The sequence below is a fragment of the Dipodomys merriami genome, unplaced genomic scaffold (assembly GCF_024711535.1).
Source record: "Dipodomys merriami isolate MVZ:Mamm:240054 unplaced genomic scaffold, mDipMer1.0.p SCAF_203, whole genome shotgun sequence".
Taxonomy (NCBI): domain Eukaryota; kingdom Metazoa; phylum Chordata; class Mammalia; order Rodentia; family Heteromyidae; genus Dipodomys; species Dipodomys merriami.
In genome coordinates, this window is record NW_027203416.1 from 859,936 (window position 1) to 875,381 (window position 15,446).

General features: G+C 35.7%; 1 pseudogene; it reads left to right on the forward strand.

Annotated features, from left to right (window-relative positions):
* The first annotated feature begins 14,393 nt into the window (after positions 1–14,393).
* LOC138833306 (U6 spliceosomal RNA) lies at positions 14,394–14,490 on the forward strand (annotated as a pseudogene).
* Positions 14,491–15,446: the final 956 nt, after the last annotated feature.

Here is a 15,446-nt window from a genome sequence, read left to right on the forward strand (position 1 = left end):
AATGCGTTAGAAACACATGCATGAAAGAAACGAAAACATTAAAATACATATTTAAGGGTTCATTTTCCTAACATCACATTATCTGACCTTTTCCGCTTGACTCATACCTATACTAGATATTGCAAATAAGGGAAACCATGGGACCTATGCTGCTTTGGGCCTGGCTTACTTCACTTAATATAATTTTTTCCAAATCTTTCCATTTCCTAACAAATGGGGAAATGTCATTCTTTCTGATGGAGGCATAGAATTCCATTGTGTATATATACCACATTTTCTTGATCCATTCATCTACTGAGGGACATCTGGGTTGGTTCCATATCTTAGCTATGGTAAATAATGCTGCAATAAACATAGTTGTGCTGGTAGCTTTAGTGTGGTCTTGTTTTTAAACATTTGGGTAAATGCCCAAAAGTGGGATTGCTGGATCATAGGGGAGATCTATGTGAAGTCTTTTGAGGAACCTCCATACTGCTTTCCAAAGTGCTGGAGGAATATCAATACCAAATTTCAAACTCTACTATAAAGCCATAGTAATCAAAACAGCTTGGTATTGGCATAAGAACAGACCTCAGGACCAATGGAATAGAATTGAAAACCCAGAAATGAACCTACAGACCTATAGCCATCTAATCTTCGATAAGGAAGCTAAAACAATAGAATGGAAGAAAGACAGCCTCTTCAGTAAATGGTGCTGGCAAAATTGGTTAACTACATGTAGAAAACTAAAGCTAGATCCTTATATATCACCCTGCACCAGAATCAACTCCAAATGGATCAAAGACCTTGAACTCAAAGCAGACACTCTGAAAACATTACAGGATGGAATAGGAGAAACCCTAGGTCTCCTTGGCTTATGTCGAAATTTTCTGAATAGAGACCCAGAAGCACAACAAATCAAAGAAAGGTTGGACAAATGGGATTGCATAAGATTGCAGACCTTCTGCAGGGCAAATGACATAGCTGGCAAGATCAATAGAAAGCCCACCGTTTGGGAGAAGATCTTTACTAGCCATACAACGGACAAGGGTCTCATATCTAAAATATACTTGGAACTCAAAAAATTAAACCACCCAACAACAAATCCTCAAAGAAACAACTGCCCAATAAATAAGTGGGCGAAAGACTTAAAGAGAAGCTTCTCTGAAGAAGAAAGAAGGATGGCCAATAGACACATGAAGAAATGTTCAACATCCCTAGCCATAAAAGAAATGCAAATCAAAACAACATTGAGATATCACCTCACTCCAGTTAGAACAGCAAAAATCAAGAACTCTAACAACAACAGATGCTGGAGGGGATGTGGACAGAAAGGAACCTTACTTCATTGTTGGTGGGAATGTAAAAATGGCTCTCTTTCTTTATTACTCTATCCCCATGAGTAACGGGATCCTTCACTTTGTTCAGTTTTGAAGCTGGGGAAACTGAGGCATAGAGAAGCCGGGTGAGCTACTAATGACTCCCAGCTCACAGGAAGCTCGGCCTGACTTCTCTGCCATGCTCCCTAGGACAATGGGTGCTATTCAGTCCACTTCTTGTGGTGGGAAGTCCACTTCTTTTCAGTTATGAGGCTTGAACTTTGGCCCTAGGGCAGCTCTCTGAGCTCCTCAGCTCAAAGCTACCACTCTACCACTTGAGTCACAGCACCACTTCCAGTTTTTTGGTGGTTCTTTGGAGATAAGAGTCTCACAGGTGTTCCTGCCCAGGCTGGCTATAAACCACATTCTTCATATCTCAGCTTCCATTGTACTTAGGATTATAGGCCTGAGCCAACAGCACCTGGCTTAAGTGTAATTCTGACCTTCTTTCTTTCGCTTTCTCCTCAGGAACTGATTCAATGGGTGCTGGAGGAGGTGGTCCAGCATCCCCATGTGGCTGGAACCAAGGTGGTCCTCTCATTCTCGAGGTAGGCTGTGGGTCAGGAGCTGTCTCGCTCAGTCTGTTGTACCAGCTCCATGAGGTAAGTCCCTCTGTGCCCTGGCTACACTGTGACAGTTATCCATTGTCCATCTAGCCTTACTGGACTCAAGTACTGTGTTCAATGCTCTTTTCTAGCAAAAATTCCTGGCTAAAATTATGATACAGAGTTATAGAATGAAAATGTAATGCCATCTTAAGAAAGTCATTTAGGGTTCTGGGAATGTGGCTTCATGGTATGGTGATTGCCTAGCATGCATAAAACCCTGGGTTCAATTCCTCAGTACCACATAAATTGAAAAGGAAACACTGGAAGTGGTCCTGTGCCTCAAGTGGTGGAGGGTTAGCCTTGAGGAAAAAAAAAAACGCTGAAGAATAATTCCCAAGCACCGAGTTTCAGCCCCAGGACTGCCAAAACAACAGCAACAACAACAATGAACATTTAGTTAGTAAATGTGAAATAAAGAACCCATATTTGGAATATATAATTGCTCCTTCCATACTGATACCTGACAATAGTTCCTAATACATGTACTTTACCTATGTAAGGATACTGTGTTGAAAAAAATGTTTTGTTCATTGGGTCACAGCAATTAATGCTAGGAATGTGCTTAGATGTCAGGAGAAGATTAATTCTGGAAATTCAAATATTCCAGGCTTTTGAGTGGGGTCACTGCTAATCACAATGAGAAGGATAGTGTAAGTGAGATTCAGAAACTATTTTGGCCAGTCATCTTACAAAACAGGCAGAGGCTAATTAACAGTTGTGACAGAAGAGAAGGAATAATGCCAGATGGAAAGAATAAATGATAGTAACTAAGGTATAGCAGAAACCGTTCTAGGGAACCATTTTTGCTTATTAAAGAACTAGTTATCAACTAGGCTTATTCCTCATTGCCTTCGGCATTCAAAATCTCCTAGGCTAGTTCTTAATCTCTGTGTGATGAATGTATCTCCTTCTATGCTGATCTTTCATACCTGATCTCCTTTGCTTTCTAAAAATCTGTCTTGCTGTATTTATCTATGAACATTTCCTAATACTAAATACACCTATAAAGATGAAAGAGGATGCTAATGTAAGAGTCCCATAGCTCATGAGTTATTTACGTAACAAAATGGAAAAGGAGGACATATTTATTGCTACCTTAATTATTCTGAAAAGCTGCAATGTCACATCATATGGTTCATATTTCCATTCTTTGTCTACATAGTGACATTAAGTGCACATAAATGCAAATATGAGTGGGGTGCTGGTGGCTCATGCCTGTAATCCTAGCTGCTCAGGATGTTGAGTCCAGAGGATTGTGGTTCAAAGCCAGCCTGGTCAGGAAAGTCCATGAAACCCTTATCTTCAATTAACCCCAGAAACCCGGAAGTTGTGCTGTAGCTAAAGTCCATGAAACCCTTATCTTCAATTAACCCCAGAAACCCGGAAGTTGTGCTGTAGCTAAAGTGGTAGAGTGCTCAAGTTGTGCTGAAGAGCTGAGAGACAGTGCCCAGGATTAAGGTTCAATCCCCACAACCAACAAAAAAGTGCAAATATAGGTTTAAGTTTCCCCCAAAGAAATGATGAAATCAATAGTAATCTTCCCAAATGATTTAGTAGTGCACCTACTTTTACTGAGTTATTTGTTATGGCTTCTTTGCTAAACATATTCTCTTCTTTAAAAATTGTCAAATATTAGCTTTATAATAAACTTCATCTAATATTTCTAGGTTCAAAAGAGAAGTCCATAGAGTTGATGTCACTTAGCTTTCTTACTGTCTTAGTTCAAAGCCAACCCAGGCAAGAGAGTCTGTCAAACACTTATCTGTAATTAAACACCAAAAAAGCCAGAAGTGGAGTTTTGGCTCAAGCAGTGGAGTACTAGGTTTGGGCCAGGTAGGAAAGAAAGACAACTGTTCAGGGACAGGGGCCAGTCTCTAAGTTCAAGCCCCAGAACCAGCACAAACTAAACAAACAAGCAAACAAAACAAACCCTGGGTATTTCTTTGGGACTCTCCTTAAAATAGTGGTGCTCTGAGAAGAGGCTGCTTTTGCTGATCATACTCACTGGATCGTGCTTTTTTGGAATTCTTATTGCTATGGAAAACTCAAGACCAGACTAAAGGAATTAAAAACTGATTCCTGCAAAAAGAGAATCATCTCAGGAGTGAAACATCCATCCATTAGACACTTTAAAACCTCCATGTCTTTGCTTCTTTGCAGTAGAACACTTTTAAAACAAAGTTATTTCCTTTTGTTCTATGCCTGCCTTCAAATGGCATATTGTTTCCTTTTGCAAAACTCTCAACCAGAAGTTTACAGACAAGTTTTATATGAGTAAAGGACAAACTCAAAAAAGTCAGGGACAGAGTTTCCTTCCAGCCTTGGATTCTTTTCTTGTACAGTACAAAGGAACGCAATAGTTAACTTGAACTTTGTCATTTCTCTATGTTAAATTCCTCTCCTGGGATCAGTTTCCACATCCAGTAACAGTTACTTCCACTTACTTCCAGTAACAATTTATGGTGCTGCTCCAGAAAAAAATGAATGTTTTCTGGCTTCATTGAAATAGCACAAAGACACTTTTGGACATGAGGTAACACGTGTTTCAGAGACAACTTAGTAAAGACAAATGCAATTTAAATTGCTTATAAATACATTATCCATGAGAATATATTTTGTTCAAACTTCTCATGTGCTCTGTAAATTAAGGTGAATTTTAAATGGTAAGAAGGTTCTCAGATAATTTTTTGTGAGTCTATATGCTGTGCATTAATTTCCCAACTGTACATGAGTTAACCGTAAAAGAAACAATAGCAATTATAGGAGAAAAAGTTCTGTGTTTATGTATAAGTGTTCAATACAATATACAAGACTCTACAAATAAAAAATTGAAACAATAAAGCCAAGTCCCATATGTAGATTTATGGGAGTGATATAGAGAAAGCATTACCCCTAAGTGGAACATGAAGCATGAGGCCACTCCCTTTCTAAATCATGCTTGCTAATCATGTAATTGTGCAAAAAGGAGAATGGAAGAATGATTCTTTTTCCAATGCAAGTCACATATGGGAGAACAGACTTAACTGGAAAAAAAGAGTCTATCTTGAGGGAACAGGAATTATACTAGCAATGAACCTGGTGGCTAAGATCACATTTCTTGTTCTTTCCTTTTCTTATATTCCTTTTTATTGTTGTTGTTTTTCGTGGCACTTGAAATATGGGACAGGGCGCTGTCCCTCTGAAACGCAGCTCAAGGCTAGTGCTCTTCCACTTGAGCTGCAGTGCCGCTTCCAGTTTTCTGGTAATTATTGGAGAAAAAGAGTCTCCAGGACTTTCCTACCCGTGCTGACTTTAAAACCCAATCCTCAGATCTCACAACAACTTGGTTTATGATCACATTTCTAACAGTGTACACCCAGGATATGTAATGTATATGTTCATCTAACTTTATATGAATTCTTGAGTTAAAAATCTGGGCTACAGTTAGACTTTACACTCACAAAAGTGTTTGAAGTTTAAAAGTTGATACTCCTAGAAAAATAAAACCTAAGAATGTAAAGGAGTCTGGGAGGTTCAATTTGCACCCAGCTTGGACAGTATAGGCTTTGAGACACTACCTATAATTAACCAGCGAAAGCTGGGATACCAGTCATGAGCAAGATTGCTGAATTACAGCTTTAAGTTTTTGCATACATACATACATACAAACATACACATACACACCTATAAGTGTATAGGTGCACACAAAAATACACAAATGAAACAACTCTCAGAATAGGTAGAAAAGTTAGAAAACAATAGGAAATTGGTCCTGAGTAAGACTAGAATCAAGTGATAATTTTTAATATTAGAAAGCCCTCAAGTGAACTTTCCCCCAGAAGTTGAGAATATTACATAGGTAGGGACCAGAGATAGTAAGAGAGTCAAGCAATCATTCTTAATGGGATAGGATACATAGTGGAATGAATCAGGGAAGCCTGCAGGTGCATCAAAAAATGTTCATATCCTATGTCAATTGTTAAAACACCTTTGAAAATAGTACATAAACAGTCTGAGCTGTCAGTCTAGTGGATAAAATCATAGGAGAAGTTCAGAATTTCTAGTCTGTTTCTAGATTAAATAAACAAACTATGGCAGGGCAATGTGATACAAGCCTGGAATTCTAGCACTCAGACAAGAGATAAGAGAGTGGAATTACATAATGATACCTTCCCTGGACCAGATAGAATAATTTTGTCTCAGTAAAACTAACCAAACAACAAGAAAGGAATACACAGTTGGAAGTTTGGCCTAATTTTGTCATTATGTTTTGAGAAGTCAAGTTTCCTATTGAATACACCTCATATATATCCTCACTTGTGTTTTAAATGCTCTCATCATTACAGAACATTCGTAGATGCAAAAGAGCTCATGATTCCCCTCCCTCATTCTGTTGGATTCCAAATAAATGTTGAAGGATTACAAAAGCTTAAGACCGGAGAAATAGCAAAGTTCGTCTAATGTAGGATTTTGTAGACTTTGTTAAATTAGAATTTAGATTAAAAATATATTTTTGATTTGTTTGTAATTTCATATTCTATAGGATACTACAAAATACTTTCAAAGTAGAGGGATTAATTGAAAAATTCACAAATAATTCTGGCATTCTATTTGCCTAGATATTCTTTTACGACAGTTATAATTAGAACATAGTTAATAAATAATTCGCAGAGTTAACGTATACCATGTTAATATGAATAATCTAGACAGAGTTGCCAAAAATGGATGACATTAATTCATACATTTAGAAAAACCAATTTTTAAAGGTTTGGTTTAATATGGTATGAAGAGAGTAATTGTGTGACATCTTCTTTCTTCTACCTATATGTACCACAGGAAGCCATTTCCTTATTTACGTGCCTCTGTATACATGGAGAAAAATGCTAGGTTTGGGGTTTTTTTCAGTTTGTTTTTATTGGTTCATCCTAGAACTCGAACTCTTGGCATGGACAGGGTCTCTGATCCTGTTTATGCTCAAGGCTCAAGCCCTACCACTTCAACCTCAGTGCCACTTGAGTCTGGCTTTTGCAGAGAAGTTTTTTGGAGATAAGATTCTAAGAAACCTTCCTGCCTGGGTGGGCTTTGAATCATAATTTTCCTATCTTAGCATACTGAATATCTATGATAGTTAAAAAAGTCTAAATATAAATAATATTTGCAAGTGTTCTGATCTCAAGAATACCAGTGGAGGAAAAATGATGCAGCTCAGTTTATTGTGGTGTTCTTTTCAGAACAAGGAGGGTGTCACATTAGCAGAGGTGTAGTATTTTTTCAAAATAGAGATAAGGTATTCATAATGTGAATTAAGGAATTTTAAGGTGTCCCTTACAAGTTGGAAACTGTTGGGCTAGGATGACTTTATGACATAAATCTTGGGATTGATGGTCATAGACATAATAGCTTACTCTTATAAACAATTGCTTACTCTTGAAGAATTAATTATTACACATGCTTCACAGTTTTATTCTCTACAAGAATGTGGCTATTTTTCTGTTTACTTCTCAATCTGGACACCCCATTGGAAACTGCATCTATTGCAGAATTAATTAACATGCAAACAAGTACTGTTTTGAATCTCTTGGGAATGTTGAGAATTTAAAAATGAGTAGTTGTTAGTCATAGGAATTTTGAAGAACACATTTATTCTGTCCTCTTAAAAACTTACTTACTTTTAAAATTATGGGTTTCCATAGTATTAAACTAGGTCCAGTCGTGGGGCCTGAACTCTGGGCCTGGGCGCTGTCCCTCAGCTCTTCAGCTGAAGGCTAGCGCTCTACCACTTGAGCTTCTGGCTTTTTTCTTTTTGCTTATGTGGTGCTGAGAAATCGAACCCAGGGCCTCAGGCATGCAAGGCAAGCGCTCTACCACTGAGCCATCTTCCCAGACCCTGTTTTCTGTTTTAGAATGAGAAAGTACTAAATTTATTCTTTTTTGAAAAATTTGGCAAGTATATTGTGAAAATAGTGTCTAGTTGGATAACATTCAAGTTGATGAACCTCTGATAAATAAGGGGTAATTAATTCAAATTAGAAGCCAAATATTATTGATTTTTAAAATGTTACTACATAAAGAATAATATTTACTGTGCCAATAAAGTAAAATTACATTTTACACAGCTTATTTTTTCAATTTTATTATCAAATTGATGTACAGTGACTTTACACTAACTGTAAGGTAGTGAATAAAAAACATTTCAAACTTGTTACCCCTCCCTCATTTTTCTCACAGTTTTCCTTCACCCCTTCACCCCTCACAAGTTGTAAAGTACATTTCCAACATATTGTCTTGTGAGTATTGCTATTGCATTGGTTTGCCTTTTGTCCTTTGTCTCACCATTGTTTCACCATACAGCAGGGATAAACCATAGAGGAAAACCCCAAAGAAAACAGAAATCACATAGTTCATCAAAAACAACAACCACAAATGAAAAAAAAATCTGGTTCCATATCTTGGAATTCATTTTGCTTAGCATCAGCTAATATGGTTAAATATATGCATAACAAAGCCACTGGAAAATAATAGCTGCATGGTTACTATATCATGAAAACAGCATGTTAACATTTTGATGGTAAAGGTGGAATTAGGATTGGTGAATTTGCGGTTCTGATAAAGGATTTTCAACAGTTTTAAATTTATGACAGGTAAAATTCAATAGTTCAAAATTTTTAATAACTTAGCCTATTAAGAAAATTTAAAATTGCCTGGAAGAATAGGCTCTCATGCAAAGAAATCCAAGGAGACTTAGTAGAGAGGGAGCAATATGGATGAAGATGGCTCTTTTTGAAACTAAACAAACAAACCTCAGAAACCTTGCTGTAAATCCTGTAGGTTCCCATGGAATTGTCCTTACCCAGGAACTATATTCTCACTGTTTGAAAGAAGGTTGTATTGGAATTTAAATTAAAAGTTCTTTAAAAAATAAGGCATCAAAATTTGTCAATGTACCTTCAATTACCAAATAGTAATTCTCTGAAAAAGATAATTTGAGTCAAAATATTTAGGGAGAAAGTGCCCTCCACAATGAAAGAAGGTGTTGGGATTACACATTTCTGTTTATAACACTTCCCACAATGTCTTTGGACGTGAAGCAGTGAAACACAGAAAAAAATTTGATTGGATACTTCAAACCAATGATTTCACATTTCTAAGTGGCTCACAAAAAATAATATTCTTATTAATATGAGGTAGTCTAGACTTCTTTTATTACATATGCCAAAAAGTTCAGAAAAGAATTGAAAAAATGGAAAAATTAATAATAAAATTTTTCTTAGAAGCCTTAGCTAAGCGTATTGACTTCAGCAGTGAAGGGAGGCCAAAACTTTTTGATGTAAATTGTGTTAGTATTTTTTCTCCCTAAAGTGATTTTACAGAGCCCATTTGGCTCACTACAATGCAGAACTGATTGAATGAAGACATGAAAATACATTCCACATCCAAATGAGGCAACTTGAAGAGTTTTAAAAGAGAAATAATGAAGATGTAGCAGTGGTGGAGCCCGTATGGTCCTTCAGCTTCACTAGACTGGAAGCCAAGAAGCTGTGATTAATTGGAACTCTGGCAAGAGCTAAGAGTAGGACATAGAAGTAGGACATAGAAGCATTTTCCTTTTGTAACAGACACTTTCTTCCAAGGTATGGGTGATTTAACTCTATTCTCCTCCATACACCTTGGTGAACAAATGCAAGACCAAGAGAAAAATAATCTATTAAAATAATTTTGCATGGAATAACTTCACTGTTCCTGATATGGTATCTAAGGAGAATCTTAAGAGAGAAGATTAAAAAGTGCAGTATTTTTTGGTTTCCTCTAAGCATCTTCTTAGCAAAATATATCTTTGATGTTAGACAATTCTGATTGAACCAACAAGTGATGGAGTACTTATTTTTGTGGGCACTTTAGACACAAGAAGTCTTTCAAGGTAAAAGAAAAAAATATATAGCCAAATATTTGTGATCACAGCATCTTGGACTGTTTTCTGGATACAAAGTTTTACATTAGATTTCTCCTTATTAACATAGATGTTGTTTCATGGCAAACAAATACAAGAGGGAAGTTTTATGGACTCACTAGGCCAATTAAACAGCATGAAAGAAGAAAATGGCAAATAATATTTAATGAAATTACTTTGACCAATTACTTTGCCAGAAGAAAGAAGGAAAAATATAATTCAAAATCAATTGACTTAAAAGTATGAAGAAAGAGTAGTGAAGAGAGATTAGAGAAAATATAGAGGATCATTTTCTCTCCAGTGGAGTAATGCGTTCTTGATCTTGTTTCTTCCATTCTACCTCACAAGTTACCAAGTGTTTCTCAGGACTGGATTATCCAGTTCAGACAGAAATCTCGTAGAGGTAAGATACTGTATGCAGCAGATATAGGTGATTTATAACCTTAATCTATTTAATTCTGTTGAAAATTCTCCCCTATTCCAAACTTCCCTCTTTGAACAGCTTTGTTTGCTTTTCCCAAGACTGCCCTTCATTTAACTGATTAAAATTTTGAGTGGTCATATTCATACTCTCTAGAGATTGCTGTTTGGTTGTGATTTTTGTATGTTTTTGTTTCTAGATGTGTTTTTAACTGAATTTTAAAAGTTTGTGCAATTGTGTTACAATTAAATATATCCATCTAATTGTCCAATGCTCCTAGATCAGAGTCACTCCTTCTATCATTCTCAAACGACCCTTTCTCCAAGATTTATTTCCAATTTACCACTTCCTTCATCATATGTGTACATTCAGTATTCTAGCTGTATTTGCTCCTTGTTCATTTTTCATTCATTCTATGTCTTTACTATAATTCCTCTTTGGTTTCAACTTCTGATAGTCATTCTGTTAAACTGTCTATTAATACTTTGAAAGGTTTATATACATTCCATGGAGTTTCAATCCTGCATATTCTTGAAATGATGTCAGCTTATATTTCCATAATTCATTCTTCTGCAGCAACAATTTGCAAGACTGGAGACGGGAAGCACCTAAACATGATTTTTTCTCAACCGTTTGAAAGATTAATCTTTAGTCAAAAGAAAGTTAAAAAATGGCTTAGAATGTATTCCTAACTATGCATTTTTATAAATGGCTTTGTACAATCGTGTGATTCTTTTATTTTACATGGAATAATATTTTCTACTACCTATAAGTTTTGGAAAAAGAAGAACATTATAATTTATTCCTAGATAGGAATATGATAGAAATAGAAGACAGATATTATGTTTGTCATATCTCTGATTAGTACCCATATTCAAGACATAAAGTCATATTTCTTACTATGTTATACAGAGGGAAAACATAAAATAACATATGATGAGGCAACTATTTGTGATTGTTTAAAATGTACCTTATTAAATGATGAAATTTATTAGCTAAGGTTTGGGTTTGAAATTTAGGAGGCTGACATATTAAACACATTTCTGAAAGGCCCATACTGAAAAACACAAATTGTGGGTGGTACTATTTCTACACTTTAATGAATGGTTGAACATGTTTGGCATTAGTGCTGTGTAAATAATTCAACTCTATTGTACTTGCTCCCTACACTTGAAAAACTTGTAATGTCACTAAGTATCATCAACTTGTCAAATGTTATTTTGGCGAAAGTGATTTTTTTAATTTAATTTTATTTTATTTTTGAACATACTATACAGAGGGGTTACAATTACATGGGCAGGATAATGCGTACATTTCTTACCAAGCATTGCAGCCTCCTCCTTTGGTTTACCCTTCACATCCCTTCCCAGCCTCCCCCCTCCCCCCCAATCCCAATCCTTCTCCTTCCCCCCACTCGCCCCCCCCCCGCACCGACGTTGTAAAGCTCGTTTTGGACATGACAACTTGTAATTCTCACTGTTGCAAGAGGTCCACCTGTATCCTTAAACACTGGTTTTTCCCCATCTCCTCCAAAAGTTATACTGACATCAAATATAGTGAAAGCAGGGGTTATACTGTGGGGGAGGGACATACAAAGCAACAAAGAGATAATCTTATAAATGCATTAGAAACACATGCATGAAAGAAAAAAACATTAAAATACATATCTAAAGGTTCATTTTCCTGACCTCACATTATCTGACCTTTTCCGCTTGACTCATACATATACTAGATATTGCAAATAAGGGAAACCATGAGACCTATGTTTCTTTGGGCCTGGCTTCCTTCACTTAATTTTTTCCAAGTTTTTCCATTTCCTAACAAATGGGGCAATGTCATTCTTTCTGATGGAGGCATAGAATTCCATTGTATATATACCACATTTTCTTGATCCATTCATCTACTGAGGGACATCTGGGTCGGTTCCATATCTTAGCTATGGTAAATAATGCTGCAATAAACATTGTTGTGCTGGTAGCTTTAGTGTGGTCTTGTTTGTAAACATTTGGGTAAATGCCCAAAAGTGGGATTGCTGGGTCATAGGGGAGATCTATGTGAAGTCTTTTGAGGAACCTCCATACTGCTTTCCAAAGTGGTTAAACAAGTTTACATTCCCACCAGCAATGAAGTAAGGGCGAAAGTGATTTTTAAAAGTTTATTTGAAAAGGAATATACTTTCAGGAGATTAAATGTAGATTATCATTGGTTTGAGAGTGACATTTTTATACCACAGAACCATGTTGTACTGAAGTCCCAGTGTTTTGAAGCACTTCTTAGTGCTTCAAATGATTTTCTGAATTACATTTGACCTCTAAGTCAAGTTTTCGGGTTTCGTAGACCAATTATAGATCTATCTTTCTAGGAACTATTTTTTGGCCCACTTATGTTGGAATAAAATCTTTCGTTAATCATAGGTGAGGGGTATTAAAAATAATCTTATGACAATTTGTGAACTTGTTCGCTCATATGGGCTGGTCATCTGTAAGTTGAATGTTTGAATTACAGTACTTTCTCTCAAATTTTGTGATCTCATCCTTCATTTTAAGTTGCCTTGCATTTCACAATTGCTTACTGCTAATTCCTGCATCTCAAGGAATTGGGGCCCTGAAATATAGGAAATGCATAATTGAGATGGGTCTTCAATTACTTTGCGTTGATATATTGCATGGGCCTTGGTGAAAAGTCTTGCCCCTGTTATCTGATGATGCAGGTAAAGGGGCGTTGAGATCCTAGGATCCATGGGTACTGCAGAAGAATAATATTTTTTAGACATCTTAGCAAAATTTGGGCATAATCAGTAAGAATGCTTCAGAAATATGGATAAAAACAGTTTGGGACAAGCGAGTTAAAACAATAAACAGAGCAGCAGAGTAATATCCATTACAGATTAGAGGAAAACATTGTTTTTTATCATGTGGATTCGGAAGACCAAGAAGAGTTATAATGTATCACAAGTTTATACTAAAAAGATTGCATTGATACGTTTTCTAGTCTAATACATATTTGAAACCTAAATATTTATATTCCAATTCTGTTTATTGGAGTAAATAAATATCAATTTATTTGTCAAATTATCAACTAATTCTAGTAAGTTTCATTGTGTGAAATATAAAATCAGCACATATAACTATATATAATATGATTAAAAGACACACGTTGTGTATTGTTCTGTTGTAGTTACTGTATCAAAGGCAACTCTGTTTTAAAGTATGATTCCATTATCTCTACTTCAGTGTTTGATAGAATTAGATCTAAAGCTTTATCATTTGTAGATTTACAGCATGGAGGCAAGAGGAAACACTGTGATTAAAACATTATCAATTTAATGCCTAATAACGAGGAGAAACATATGCACTTCTCCTGCAACTATGAAATTATTTGGTGATAAAAAGGTAGTAGTGTAAGTTCCTGCCAGGAACTTACAGACAGGCCAGGACATTAAGTAATCATGCATACGAACAATTTTTTCACTTCTTGGCTTTAGCTACTTTTAAATGGAAGGTATAATAAACAATTATATTTTGATAAAATACCTTCTCGTCTGAACAGTTCTGTTTGAACTGTTCATCTCTCTATGATCCCTTGTAACCAAGATTAGTTTTGTTCTAGTAAGAAAATCTTTGCTGTCAGGGTAAGGTATTCTGGTTGGTCTGTTCCCACATGGAAGAAGGGTAAAGGCTCAGGTAGACATTTGTTCCAGTAACACCTCATTTGGGAAAATGTCAGCTGAAGAAGTTTAGAAGTAGCGCTTAAGCAACGCTTAGTTTGAATCCATTAGGTCCACAAAGCTGGACAAATAAGTACTTGAAAAAGCCATCACCTTTGGACCTAACTATAAGTAATAGAGAGTATGATCAAATTCCAAATAAAAAGACTTAAGTATTCATTGGCAAAAATAGTTTGGAAATGTGAGCAATCGACTGATCAATATAATTTTTTCCAATATTCACAGAATTTTAGGGAAATAAGATCGATAGCATTGTTAGGAACAATAAGGTTTCCTTGTTACAAGTAGGCACCCATAGATATAAGCCTGTATAAAGATTGCAGCATTAACTATTAAATTTAGAGGATACTACATGCTTCAGCAGCACGTATACTCAAATTACAACATAGAGATTAACATGGCACTTGCACAAGGATAATATGAAAATTTGAGAAGTATTCCAAATTTTTCATTCTTCAGATGCAAGAAATGAAAAAAAGTGATTAAAAAGTTGATTACAAAATTACAAGTGTAACAATACACGTAATTCATATAATTAAATTTAGTTTGACATCAGTGTATTAAATCACCTCAGAAAGGCGTTTACATAGCATAAACTTTACAAAACTTTTCAAATTAGACAACATTGTCATTTTATCCCAAAGAAAAATAATATTAAGACCTAGAAAAAAAGGAATCAAACTGTTTCTATATGGAATACAATCGGAAAGTACACATTAATGAACGTATATATTATAAAATAATATAGAATTCAATGTATATCTAGGAGAAAATAAATTATGAACATTATGCAAACATAGAATATAGAATATTATAAAATATACATTTTCAGACAAGCACCAGAAATATTTTAGTTTCTGTACTACTCATTTCAACAGGTAAATTAAAATTATTTCTTATTAAAAAAATCACAAACTCTGAAGAAATTATTATACATGTTTACAAAATCTATTGAATACATTTTTCCATCCAAGGCAGGCAATTCACTTGGAAGAATTCCGCGGAATCCATGAATTTTTACAGTAAAATATTGGTGCTGCGGGGCACTGGTGGTTCATGCCTATAATCCTAGCTAAACAGGAGACTGAGATCTGAGGATCATGGTTCAAAGCCAGCCTGGGAAGGAAAGTCTGTGGTACACTTATCTCAAATAAACCACTAGAAAACTGGAAGTGGAGCTGTGTCTCAAGTGGTAGAGGGCTCACCTTGAGCTGAAGATCACAGGGATAGCTCCAGGCCCAGAGTTCATGCCCCATGACCGACCAAAAAAAAAAAAAAAAAGATATTGCACTTATTTGGATTGTGAAAATATTTTGTAGGGACACAAAAGATGAACTTGCATTTTTGAAATTTAAGAAACTCAACCCAACCATTAGGACTTCGGTGAACAATTTGTACAGCCTTT